The following is a 12827-nucleotide window of genomic DNA, read 5'->3' as shown; positions in this document are numbered from 1 at the left end:
AGGGTATCCCAGTTTACAAAGAGCCTGTGCATCCATTATTGGCATGTGTCTCCTCTTTTAAGATTGGCAGAACGGGGACTAGTCCACCCCATTTGCAGATGGGGAAATGGAGGCTGAGAAGAATAGAATCCAGACTTGACATCTTTCTTTATAAGTCCGATAATCTCTGTAACAATATCCGCCCGTGTACTTCTCTGGTCTTAACAAAAATCCCGTCATCGCCCTCATCCTTATGGCAGTGACTGCTATCACAGTGACAAATGTAAGGATGTTTTGTCTGCAACATACTTTTGGAGCCCCCCCACACAAATTGTCATGAAAGTGAGAATACAGCAGTCTACTCTTTCTCCCCACGCCACATATCCAAGTGTGTGTGCCCATAAATGTGCATTTGATGGTGCTTTACAGAGCATGCCAGGATTTATATTCCATGTTGCTCCCAGGAAGTGCTTTGCTGTGGCAAGCTGAGTTGACATGTTCCCATCTTTCAACTTCTTCTCTCTCTGTCACTTTTGTCATCTGATCCCACAATAGCCCTGTGAAGAAAATAAGAAGAGAAGCAGAAAATTCCCATTTGCCAGATGGAAACACTGAGGCTGAAGAGGCTTTGGTCCTGTCTGAATTCACGTAACTCCATGCTCAAGCTCTTGCTCCTACAAGACACTGCACACACATTAAAACTTGGGGCAAACAGCAACAAAGAGTCCAAATGCCTAAAGACCTTCTGGAGGAATTAATTACTCTTGGCACAATTGTTTGTTGAATAGTTAGTTTGAGCGGGAGAGATGAGAGGGATTAAGTAGTGAGCACATGAGTCTGAGGCTGGTCTGCTGGAGTTGACATTTTAAGGAGTACAGTCAAGTCACAGAAACATCATCACCAGCTGGCTGAGTAGCTAGGATGGGGACAGGAAGCCATAGGGAAATTCAATGTCGCTATGCACACTCAAGTGGGGAGCATTTTCTCTTTCTTATCAAAATCATTTGGCAGTTCCACCCCATGTTGAAATGTGTTCCTATTCTCCCTCATCAAGTTCCCTGGGACCAACCTGAGCATCTTTTCTGCAAGTCTGGACACCTGCCTGTCTGTCCAACCTGTGAAGGGCCAAGCCTTGTTCTAGGCCAATGTAATAAAAGCCACGGGTGTAATTTAATTCTCTTAGCCAGGTAAGAAATGGTAAAAAAGAAACAGATAAAAATAATTTAGTAATATATTTTATTTAACCCTGTGTGTCCTCATGACTTTCTTGTCAACAATACTATCTCAGTATCAATACAAAATTACTAATGAGATGTTTTGCATTCCTTTTTCATGCTAAGTCTGTGAAATCTGTATGTATTGTGACTGCTGACACACCTGACTTTGGACTGGACACATTCCAGGTGCTTGACAGCCACATGTGACCAGTGGCTGTCACCTTGGACAACACAGTTCTGTATACCTCATATACATGTTTTCATTTAGCCCTTGGAATAATCCTGTAGGAAAGCCCTTAATGCCCCCATGTCACCGGTGATAAACCTGCAAAAGGAGAAATGGATTGCCCAAGCCCCATAGCTTCTGAGAGGCCAAACTGGCATTTTATCCTGGGTCTGGCTGAATAATTCTGCACCATAGTCCTGCTTTTCTTCCTGCTGTGTCCATCTGGCCATGCCATTTCCCACATACCTTAAGTGCTGGCATCCTCAAGAGCTCCTCTGGAACTAGAGTTTGTGCACATTGTGAGAGGATTGGTCCAGGCAGACTTCCAGAGGAGGTGTCCCTGGTGGGTCCCTGGTGGGTTACATCCACTTCACTGTCAGAATGCTTAATACTTGGAAAGCATTTTCATGTCACCTGCTCCTTTGAGATAGTGATTGCCACTTCCCAGATGTAAGTAAACTCAGAAAAGTTCATTGGGATTACATGAAAGATAAGAATAATTTCTAATACTTACTGAGGGCCAACTGCTATATTTAAGTGACTCTGATACTATTTGAAAGTAAGACAGCATTATTTTATATGCTGCTGAGAAAAAAACCTGCCAATTAGTCGGAAGATTGCATTGATTGTAAATGTCAGAATCCTTGTTTAGAGTCAGTGAAATACAGAAAGTTTAACACAGCCATTAAGCTAAATGTGACACTGAATGCTGAAGCAAGTATTGTTACTTTCATTTTATACACCAATAAAACTCAGAGCTGGGCGCCTGGTGGCTCACGCCTGTAATCCTAGCAATTGGGAGGCAGAAATCAGGAGGATCAGGTTTGAAGACAGCCTGGGTAATTAGTTCCTGAGACCCTATCTCAAAAAATCCCATCACAGAGAAAGGGCTGCCGGAGTGGCTCAAGGTGTGGACCCTGAGTTCAAGCCCCAGTACTGTGCGCCTGCGTGCGTGCATGCGCACACGCAATTCAGAAACTGAACTAAGTGCTCCAAGGTCCGAAGGTTACCATCAAAATGTTACCAGGAGGAGATGAGGAGGAAAGAACAGTGCAGTGTCCTGAGGCCTTAAAACACAGCTTTCCTTCCTCTGTCAAGCCCATATAGTTCCACGCAATGTTTTAGTCAGCACAGGCTTAGATCATGTGGCAGTAACAAACAGCACCATGTTTCTTTAGGGGAGAGGTTTTTTTTTTTTTGTCTTTTCTTTTTTGATGCTGGGATCGAACCCAGGGCCTCACGCATGCTAGGCAAGCGCTGTACCACCGAGCTACATCCCAGCCCACCATGTTTCTTTATAACTCAACATAGGTACATTACTTATTTATCCTACACTTCTGCTACATTCATTCTAGTCACTTGGGCATCCAAATAATCAGAGCTGCCACCATAAGGCCACCAATCACAATTCCCGAAGGAGAAGAGATCACCCTAGAAGATTCCCCACTAGCAATGAAATGCTTAGTGATTTATGTCACTTCCTCTAAGAACTCATTGGCTAGCACTGGTCACGTGGTCCTACTCACCCACATAGAGTCCAGGAAATACTGGAGCCCAGGGGAAGAAAAGGTCAGAAATATTTGGTAAGGGGTCCTAACAAATACCAATTTACCTAAAAATTACCAGTAGAATTTCTCAGACATATAAATGGGCAAATGAACCAAATAGATGTTTTTCAGGAGAAGTACAAATGGCCAAGAAATATATGAAAAAATATTCACCATCTTTAGCCACCAGGGAAATGCAAATCATAACGAAATTGAGATTTTATCTCGTCCTGGTATGAATGCCTATCGTTAAGAAAATAAACGATGACAAATGCTGGTAAGGGTGTGGAGAAAAGAAACCCTTATACATTGTTGGTGGGTATGTATATTTGTCTATCCACTATGGAAATTAGTATGGAGGCTCCTCAAAAAACTGAAAACAGAGGGCCAGGCATGGTGGCACCCATCTATAATCCCAGCTATTTGGGAGACAGAAGTAGGAGGATCTCAGTCCAAGGTAAGACTGAGTAAAAGCATGAGACCATATAGGGAAAACAAACTAAAAGCAAAGAGGACTGGGACATGCCTCAAATGGCAGAGCACTTGCCTAGCAAGAGGCCCTGAGTTGAATTCTCAGTACTAACAACAACAACAAAAACCCAAAAAACCTAAAAACAGAATTACTATGTAATCTAGATGCACCACTGCTGGGTGTACACCTGAAGAAATCAAAATCAGCATACAATGGAGATACTTGCACTACTCACAATAGCCAAGCCATGGAATCAACCTCAGTGCCCATCGCCAGATGAATGGGTACACACGATGGAGTTTTATTTAGCCATGAAGAAGAATAAGGTCATGTCATTTGCAGGAAAAGTGGATGGAACTGGAACTCATGCTATGAGAAGTAAGCCAGACTCGCCTGTTTTCTCTCATATGCAGAACCTAGAAAAAAATTGGGATGAATGTAGAAGGGGGCCTATTAGGGAAGAGGAAGGGGATCTTGGAGAGGGGAGCAGGGGATAAGAGAGGATAATGGGGAGAATATCGTCAAAGTACATGTTGTGAACAATGAAACCCGCTGTACAATGAGTATACGCTAACAAAAAAGAATTTCTCAGAAGTTCCTTCTCCATGTTGGGGACTACAGCTAGGCTTTGTCAGCGTATCTGAGTTGTTCCATCACTGCTAACTTCCTGTCCACTCAGCTTCCCCCTGCACCAGAGTCCACACATGCAGGCAAAGAGATGTGGTGACCTTGACACTGCTGCTTCCAGGTCCAGCTCTGAGTCTCTGAGGGTCTCCACCCGAGTGTGGCAGGGGATCTGCTGGGCTTTGCTTTCCCAGGGTTTTCTTTCCCTTGAATGCTGGATTGGCCCCTGCCTATCAGAAATTGATAAAGTCCTGGAAAAAGTGAGGCTCAGCTGGAGACCGGAAGGGAGGCTGGGGCAGCTGGAAATTTTCCTGCCATCACAGGAAAAGTCTGTCTTATATCTCAGTGTCCCCTTCGCCCCCAGATTCAGGAACTCATGCAAGTTTTCCATAAACTGATTTTACTGCAGAGAAGTTGATGAATGAACTCAGACAAGAAAGCTGTCGTGGAATCAGGCACTGAGGTACCAGCCACCAAACCCTGACTCTGGGGCATGGCAGACAGTGGGAGCTGAATGGTAGAGAGGTGGCTTTCTTTTTCTCCATATGAACTTCATCCTCAGTTGCTTCTTGCCCTGGCTGGGACTCAGTCCTGGGAGGACCCAGCCTGGCCCTGCCCCTCTCAGAGGGAGGATTTTGGTGCACAATAATGTTCAGCCCACTGGTGACTAGTTGCCAGGGACTTTTGGAGGAACACCTGAGAACAATTGGAAAATGATGTCTGTGATGATTTGAAGCACATGTGAAGGTGAGCTTCTGAAAGCGACCTTAAAGATGGGAGAAAGGACCAGTCCCAGGCCGGTCTTCCCATAACGAGGGTGGGAGACAGGTGGGAAAAGCCATCCTGCCATTACCTTGAGCTCAAGGTCAGCAACCTCACTACATGTTGCCCCACCTTGGAGCCACACCAGGCTCAGAAAAATATTTGCTTTGGCACTCAGAGTCCAAGCTGCTTACCATGAGGGCATGTTTGTGGTGTGACCTGATGGGAGCCACTGGTGGTACAGGTGCCAGAGCAGGGTTTCAGCCCACTACCTGCCCTGATGGGGGCCTTTGGGACCCTGAGTCTGTGCTCAGTCTCAGTATAGCGCCCCGCCCCCCCCCCCCCACCTCAAATGGAGACCTGGCTCCTCCACCCGCACTTCCGCGCTCTCTGTTTGATTCCTAAAGGCTGGGCAGTGGCTCTCTCCTCCCTGCCTGAACCTTTACCTGGCTGGCTCTGTTCTCCCTTTGGAACCTCGCTGACACCAAGAGAGGAGCAACAACCCAGCTGCTCTTTGCTCTCCCAGCACTTGGATGGCCCCCAGCTCCATGCTCACACCTCTCCCATGAGAGCAGGGCATAAATCCTGTCTGGCGGTGCCTTGCTCCACTGCCAGCCTCTAAAACAGTGCCTGGCACACAGAAGGAGCTACAGTAAAATAAATAGATGAATTACTGAATGCCCGTCAGACGTATCGCCACAGTGAGAATCTCTCCTCCTTCCTTCTTCTTCTCTCTTCTTTGTAGACAGGTATCTAAAAAGGCCTTCCTCCTTATTTACCAAGCGTGACCTCTCATCAACCTGGTTTGAGTGCCTACTCCATTCCCTGTCACAGGTAACTCAGAGCCAGCACTGGAGGCAAGTGCCCTGGATTCAAATTCTGACCAAGGTGAAGCATCTTGAGATGACCATTAGCTTTTCTGGGTCTTCTTTCTCATAGGTAAAACATGGAGAATAATCATATCTGTTTATGGGGGTTTGGTGGGGACTAAATGAGAGAATGAGTGTGAAATGATTACACTGTGTCTGATGCAAGAAATGATCAATAACTGATAGCTCTGATAATGATAGTGTTATTACTCCCCATGGTCCCTCAAGTCCCTCTAGCCAGGGTCTGTTTCTGGCCCTGACCCCAGGGGAAACTTCATATGGCTGCTCATTCAAGTCATTTGGTCATTCATCATCCAGACAGTCCTCTATTGCCTCATCCTTGATCTCAGGGAGGCAGAGGGACTGGGGTGCAGTAGGCTCTGGTCCTGGTCCAGATGGTGGAGGTGCTGATGGAGGCATCTGGCACCAAGCACCCATGTTCTGTCCTCATGCCAGGGCCCCTGCCCGGTGTCATGGTGATGCTCTTTTGAGTGCCCTCCACGGAGCAGTGAGTTCAACTTTGATCTATTCAATTTATGTGCTTAGTAAACATCATTACCTGTATAAAAGGCACTGAAGACTACTCAGAGGTGAAGGAGACGAGTCCCTGTCGTCAGGAAGCTCCTATGCAAGGAGGAGGGGGCAGATCACAGAGGGACAGCTAATAATGGGGAGACTCCTGGACGAGGTTGCATGTGAGCAGAGACATGAGTAAAATAATGGAGTGGACCATGTGACTTTTCAGAGAAGAAGGTCTCAGGTAGTGGGAAATTGCACACACAGTGTCTGGAGGAGCATGATGCTGGCCGTGCGTTTTAGCATCTGCATTTGGTCAGAGGTCTGTAAGGAACTTGAGGAACCCTGGCCCAGGCATTCACATTCCGGGCAATTCACATTTGTTCTCGACCATCTAAGGTGCTAGGTTGCCATGTTGCAGAAATGCAACTCCTTGGTCAAGACACGCTAGGTTTGTTCCCCAGGGAACTGTTCTGGCTTAAAAGCAACAAATTCTCCTTTTTCCTGGAGCTTTATATTCTGGATATTAGCTGTGGGGTTTCTCCCATTTCCCTAGCAGAACTAGGTTCACACTGGAACTCTGTTTCCTAATGACTGGGTGAAGCCATCGCCCAACGATCGCTAAGGACTGTCAAAGCCCTGTGTCTCCTTGGGTCTCAGTCTGCAAACTGGAGAAAATTCTGTTTCATGGATGGCATGGTGTCTTTCTGTCTCGCCAAGCCCTCTTACAACACCCTCAGCAATATGGGGCCTGAGACCTTCATGAGATACAAAGCTGATCTTTTCATTTTTTTCAAGATATGTTGGAATTAAAATCCCCCCAAGTCAAAGTTCCTAGGTGTGACTTTTAGATATAGTCCCTACACACTGATTTATGTCTGTAATCTCAGACTCCAAGACACAGAGTGATTATTATTATTATTTCATGGTACTGAGGTTTGAAGTCAAGACCTCACACTTGCCAGGCAGGTGCGCTCTACCCACTTGAGCCACACGTTTTTGCTTTAGTTATTTTTTAGAGAGGATCTCTAGCTTTTTGCCCAGAGCTGGCTGCTTACCTATGCCTACCACATAGCTGAGATTATAGGCACACACCACCACATCCAACTTATTCTTTGAGACTGTTCTTGATAACTTTTCTTTCCCAAGGCTGGCCTTGAACTGTGGTCTTCCTATTTCTACTCCCAAGTAGCTGGGATTACAGATGTGAGTCACTTTGCCTCCCCAAACACAGAGTAATTATTACTGGAGTCCAAGTCCTTACCTCAGAGTTGGAGCATTCATTTCCAGAAGTGGACAGGTGAGGTCCTTTGTGATGGGGTTGACTGACCTCTGTGGCTTCTTCTTTGAGTCTTAGCAGTGACTGTTGTCCTGTCACATCCCTTCTTATCTCCCTGCTTCTGGTAGACCTCCCCTTCCCCATTCCCCTATTCCCTTCCCACTCTTACCCTGAATCACAGCACTTTATCTTTTAGGGTAACCTCCTAGAAACCTCCCTGCCCCCCAAATCCATCACCTCCTTTGTGCCCTATACCTGTATGAATTTCCTATAACTCACTCCTCATGGAATGATGCCTTAATAATCTTTGTCTCCCCATTAGACAGAAATTTCCATGAAGGCCACCACGCCTGATGCTGCTGCTCCTCCAGGTGTAGCCCAGAGCCTGACACATTTCACAAGCCATCTGTCCAATGAAAGGAACAGACATGCTTATCAACTAAGTCTCCCAAGGTGAGCCTGCCTGGAGGAAACTCGGCGAGTCTAAAATGGGAATGCCAAGATGGTTCTGCGATCAATATGGCAGCCAGTGAATGACAAAGACCTTGGCTCTCTTAAGCAAACAACTGCACCTAAAACAAGTTTGTGCTCTCCTGGTTGCGGGAGCTTCCCTGAGAGTTAACAAGCTGATTTCCAGATGGACCCCTGACGAGGGCAGCTAGTCAAATTCCCTGTGGGGCACAACTGGAGCTTCTAGGCTGAGCCAACAGGCTCTTCCTAGAGAGGCAACCATGAGTGTCCTCCTCCAGGGAAGCCACCATTGTCCCCTGGACCTTGCTAACAGGGTCTGGCATCTCTGCAGGCATCACCTGCCCCATCTCCTATATGGGTGACATCCCAATTTCTGCAGCTTCCCCAGAAACATCTCCAGAGGCAGTCCGACAATTAGATGACCATTTTTAATGCTTCCCAAACCTCTGGCAATACGTGTCCACCCCAGGTGTGCTGAGTGGGGCAGGAGAAGACTATCACGGGATTAATTTCCAGTGAAAGGACTGATTTTGGGGGTGTGATCTTCATAAGTACAAGCTAACAATAACCAGAAATGTCATAAAATACCCGGCATCATGCTCAGAGGGAAATAAACATGTGTGAGCATATGGACACACTACTATAAGCTTCTGGCTGGGGAAGAAAAAGTGCCCACTCCCCAGCCTCCCTCCTTCTAGACAAAGGCTTTCACCATCTGATTTTTCTGTCTGGAGGTCCCTGGGCACTTGTACCATCAGTAACACTTCACGGAGCCTTCCGTCCTAACAAATAATTAGCTAAAATTGAACCAGGGATTTCTTACATGTATGTCATAGGTCTGATATGAATAATGAGGCAGAAGGTTAACAGTGGGTCAGAGACAGTTCCCCATCTTCCAGCTTATTTATTCAGCGAAATGAGAAATTGATCACATTATTGCATATGTGGAAGCCTGATTCATCGCAGTCAGCTTGGGATTGGCAGTTTTGACTGTAGGCAATTTGGGGACATTACTTATGCCTGAATAGGCAGGGGGAGGTCATTTATAGCTTGTTAGCGCCTTTCTGACCTCCCCCACAGCCAGATCTTATTCATCCACCTCTTTTGCCTTGTACCCAGGCCACATATAGAGTCACGGAGAGATGAGAATGACACTTAATATAAAATTAAAAGCATGATGAGAAATACTTCACAGAAGGCTTAAAATGTATATGCATCAGAATATAGTTTGTTTATCCATCTTCCATCCATCCATCCACCCACTCATCTATCTCCCCATCTACCCATCCACCCATCCATCCATCCATCATCCATTCATCCATCCTTCATCTATCTACCCATCTACCTATTCACCCATTCATCCATCTATCTATTCATCCCATCCATCCATCCACCCATCTGCCCACCCACTCATCCATTTGTCCACGCAACCCTTGTTATTCCATTCATAAACCCTTTTCTCTTGGGCAGGATCAGATGAGGCTTCAGGTGCTGTGGCTGCAGAGATTAAAGGAACTCACTGGCAACTGCAGGATGACTGGGCAAGACTCACCAAAGCCTCTCCACAGGGAGAGGGAAGAGGAGAGGGCTTCGTGCCAGGTTCTGGAGACATCTAGACTCTAGCATAGTTCTTGACCATCAGGTGATACTTAATAAATGCACATGAAGGGCAATGCCAGAGGAGTTGCTGTGTCATTTGTGCAAGATAACACTGAACATGAGCACTTCCCATGGATAAGGCTTTGTGTTGACATCAGTGGTATAAAATTGTCCTTGTCCACATTGTTCTTATAAAACCCAATACTTGAAACTGAGTAATTTGTAATAAACACAATTTGTTTGGCTCACAGTTCTGGAGGTCGGGAAGTGCAAGGGAAAGGGTCCAGCACTAGGTAAGGGTCTTAGTTCTGCATCATCTCATGGTGAAATGGGGGAGTAAGTGGGAGAGAAGGAGAGACAGAGAGGGGGAGAAATGGGAAGGGAGAGAGAGCAAGAGATGGAACTGGCAGCCTCACACCCTTTTGCATTTGGCATTAATGCATTCTGTGTGCTCCACACAAGACAGCTGTCATCATTTCCATCATCATTATGCTGAGCTGCAAGATGTCTTTACATGCTCTAGAAGAACTTCTTTTCCCAAAGCCCCCAACAGGAGGAAGTAAATGAAATATGGTTTATTGGTTATCAATTGTAAAATAACCAACAAACCTGAACCTTAGTGACTTGAAGCAGCAACCACTCATTGTCTTCCATGTTTCTGTGGCTTGACTGGGCTCAGCTGGGAGGTTCTTCAGCTGGTCTCACTTGTGGTCTCACATGCAATTGCTGCCAGGTGGTGTCTAGCGGTAGCTTCTACCTGTAGGTTCAGTTGGGATGCAGGGACAGCTGGTTCTCTCTGCCACCCCATATGATCTCAGAGAGGGCTGGTATCTATAGGGAACTAGCCGTGCAGTGAGATATAGCAGCTCAGCACCTCTCCATGAACAAAGGTGGCTGCCTGAACACAGAGGAATGGTCTCATCTTTAATGTCATTAAATACTGCCCACATACCGTCATCACCCAGGAACAACTAAAAGGACCCATACAACCTGACCTGCACTGGCATCATCAGCCTCCTCTCAAAACCTTCGTGCACAGTTAGGGTGTTCATTAGGTCTCATTTTTAACATCCTTGATAAGCTTGCCCTCCACGTGGAGGCTCTGAGCCTTCTTTCCACATCCCCCACAAGTAAAGAATCATCCTTCTTTGCTGAATTCCAGTTGTCTTCAAGCCAGACCCAACTCTGTCATAACTAACGGATTCACAGACCCACAAACAAATGCTGGGCCTTGGGCAGGAGACTGATAGCAAAGTGGAGAGGGAGGGGCCGTAAGGGCCGGGGCTGAGACTGTTGGTGGTCTTTGCTTTTTACCCACCTCTCCTCCAAGCATGGATGCTCGCACACACACACACTCAGAAGTCATCCTAGCCCTCTTCCCAACTCTTTTTTTCTGCACTTAGAATAAACAAAACTCTGTCATTCTGGGGCCCTGAAGATTCCATAATGAGTTGAGCCTCTTAACAGTCTATTTTAATAAAATTCAGCTCTCTGCTGTATGGAGACCATAAAACATGCAGGTTTCAGCAATAATATGTTTAGTAGCCCTGCTTGATAAAGTGGAAATGTTTGCATGTTTCAAATTATGAGCAATTTAAAGTAGGAAGCTAGCAAGCCAGTTCTTGGGTTATGAAGCTTGACATTGTTAAGCCTTAAGAGAACACATACTTCAAAGTCTCCTGGTTTGAAATACGTCCTCTATGCCGTTCAGTAACGAGCGGCTGGGATAATCCTGCAGCAGCCGGGAGGGAGGAACCCCAGTGTAATGCTGTTTGGCCGACATGCAGGACTTTTGTTCAAGAAGCTGTCACCCAGGGAAAGCCCTGCTTGCCCCAACACCTGTCCCCTCGAGATAGACTCTGTCCCAAGGTGCCTGCCCAAGAACTTGACCCATTTTAGACACAGTGATTTAGCATTGCAAAAGAGCTCAAAGAAAAACTGAGCATTACAGGGAAGATCTGAACACTGCCAGCAGTTCAGTACTACCACAGGGTTTAACTGACTTTATCTGAATCCCTCTGCTCTGGGTTATTTTATATTAGACTTTGTGTCATTTTTCATTTGAACAAGTGGATTTTACACAGCTTACTCTGCGTCAGCCTCGCTGGCTTTCTTTCTGCCTATCAAACCCACTAGGCTGTGTCTACTTCTGAAAGCCACCTAATACTTTCTGTTCTCTATACCTAGGATGCTCTTTACACCGCCCCCTGGAATTGATTCCTTGTCATTTAGCATTTGCCCTAAATGCTACTTCCTGGGAGAGACCTTTCCTGATCACCCCAGGACTCTCTGCTTATTGTCTCAGGTTTTCTCCTCTTGGGTACTTACCACTATCTTGTAATTATTTCATTTATTTCATTACTTCTTTGCTGACCATCTCTTCCAATACATTTCAGCTCTTTGAGAGCAGGGACCTTGTTACTCTTGTTCACCATGGAGTTGGTACATAGTAGGTGCTCAATAAACGTTGGGAGAATGAATGGATGGATGGGGTGGATGGATAAGTAGATGAATGGAGGAGTGTATGGATGAGGGGTGGGTGGATAAACGAGTGTGTATATGGATGGATAGGTAGATGGGTGGATGGGTAAGTAGAAGGATGAATGGATGGATGGATAGATGGATGGATGGATGGATGGTTGGATGGATGGATGGATGAATGGGTGGGTGGAAGGATGTGTGAATGGGTACATGGATGGTGAATAGATGGATGGATGGATAAAAGATCTATAAGGATTCTTTAAACTCCAAGACTGGGATTATGAGTCCCTAGGGGATAAGACATTATGAGGAAGAAAAGTTGGTTTGAAAAATTAAGTGCATTGTTTTGATAACAGCTGTGGCCCCTGCAACAGCAGGGAGCACATGAATTCATAGGGTCACTTTTGGGAGGATGAGTTGCTGGCAATAAAAATAACCCAACTTGCCTCTCTTTCAACATTATACTTTCTTCCATTTATTTTCGCATGATCCAAGATGGGAGATACAATTTCTATACCTTTTTTAAAATCCTATAATTGCACGCACCCTGGATCCTCCATCCCCAGGCAGCACCCCCAGTCACACAGGAACAAAGACCAGCCTGTTCTTGGCCAGACAGCAGAGCCAGGTCCAGCCACCGTGTGGTATGCGACCCTGCCTGGCTGGTTGAGTTCTCCAGCTGATAAGAGAGCTCCGTCTCGTTGCTGGTGGTGGAGGGGTGAAAATTAGAGCAAGGAGACCTCCCTGTGACTCGCTTTGTCCCTGCCTCCCAGGGCAGACAGCCC

At 46.1% G+C, this 12827-nt stretch overlaps 1 long non-coding RNA gene across 1 annotated transcript; it reads left to right on the top strand.

Moving 5' to 3' along the window:
- The first annotated feature begins 7206 nt into the window (after positions 1–7206).
- LOC141417197 (uncharacterized) lies at positions 7207–9627 on the top strand. The gene is made up of 3 exons (XR_012441785.1): positions 7207–7512; positions 7814–7944; positions 9433–9627. It is a non-coding gene; the product is annotated as an uncharacterized lncRNA (long non-coding RNA).
- Positions 9628–12827: the final 3200 nt, after the last annotated feature.

The sequence above is a fragment of the Castor canadensis genome, chromosome 15 (genome assembly GCF_047511655.1).
Source record: "Castor canadensis chromosome 15, mCasCan1.hap1v2, whole genome shotgun sequence".
NCBI lineage: Eukaryota > Metazoa > Chordata > Mammalia > Rodentia > Castoridae > Castor > Castor canadensis.
The sequence above is the reverse complement of the archived record's forward strand: the minus strand, read 5'-3'. Positions and strand labels throughout refer to the sequence as shown.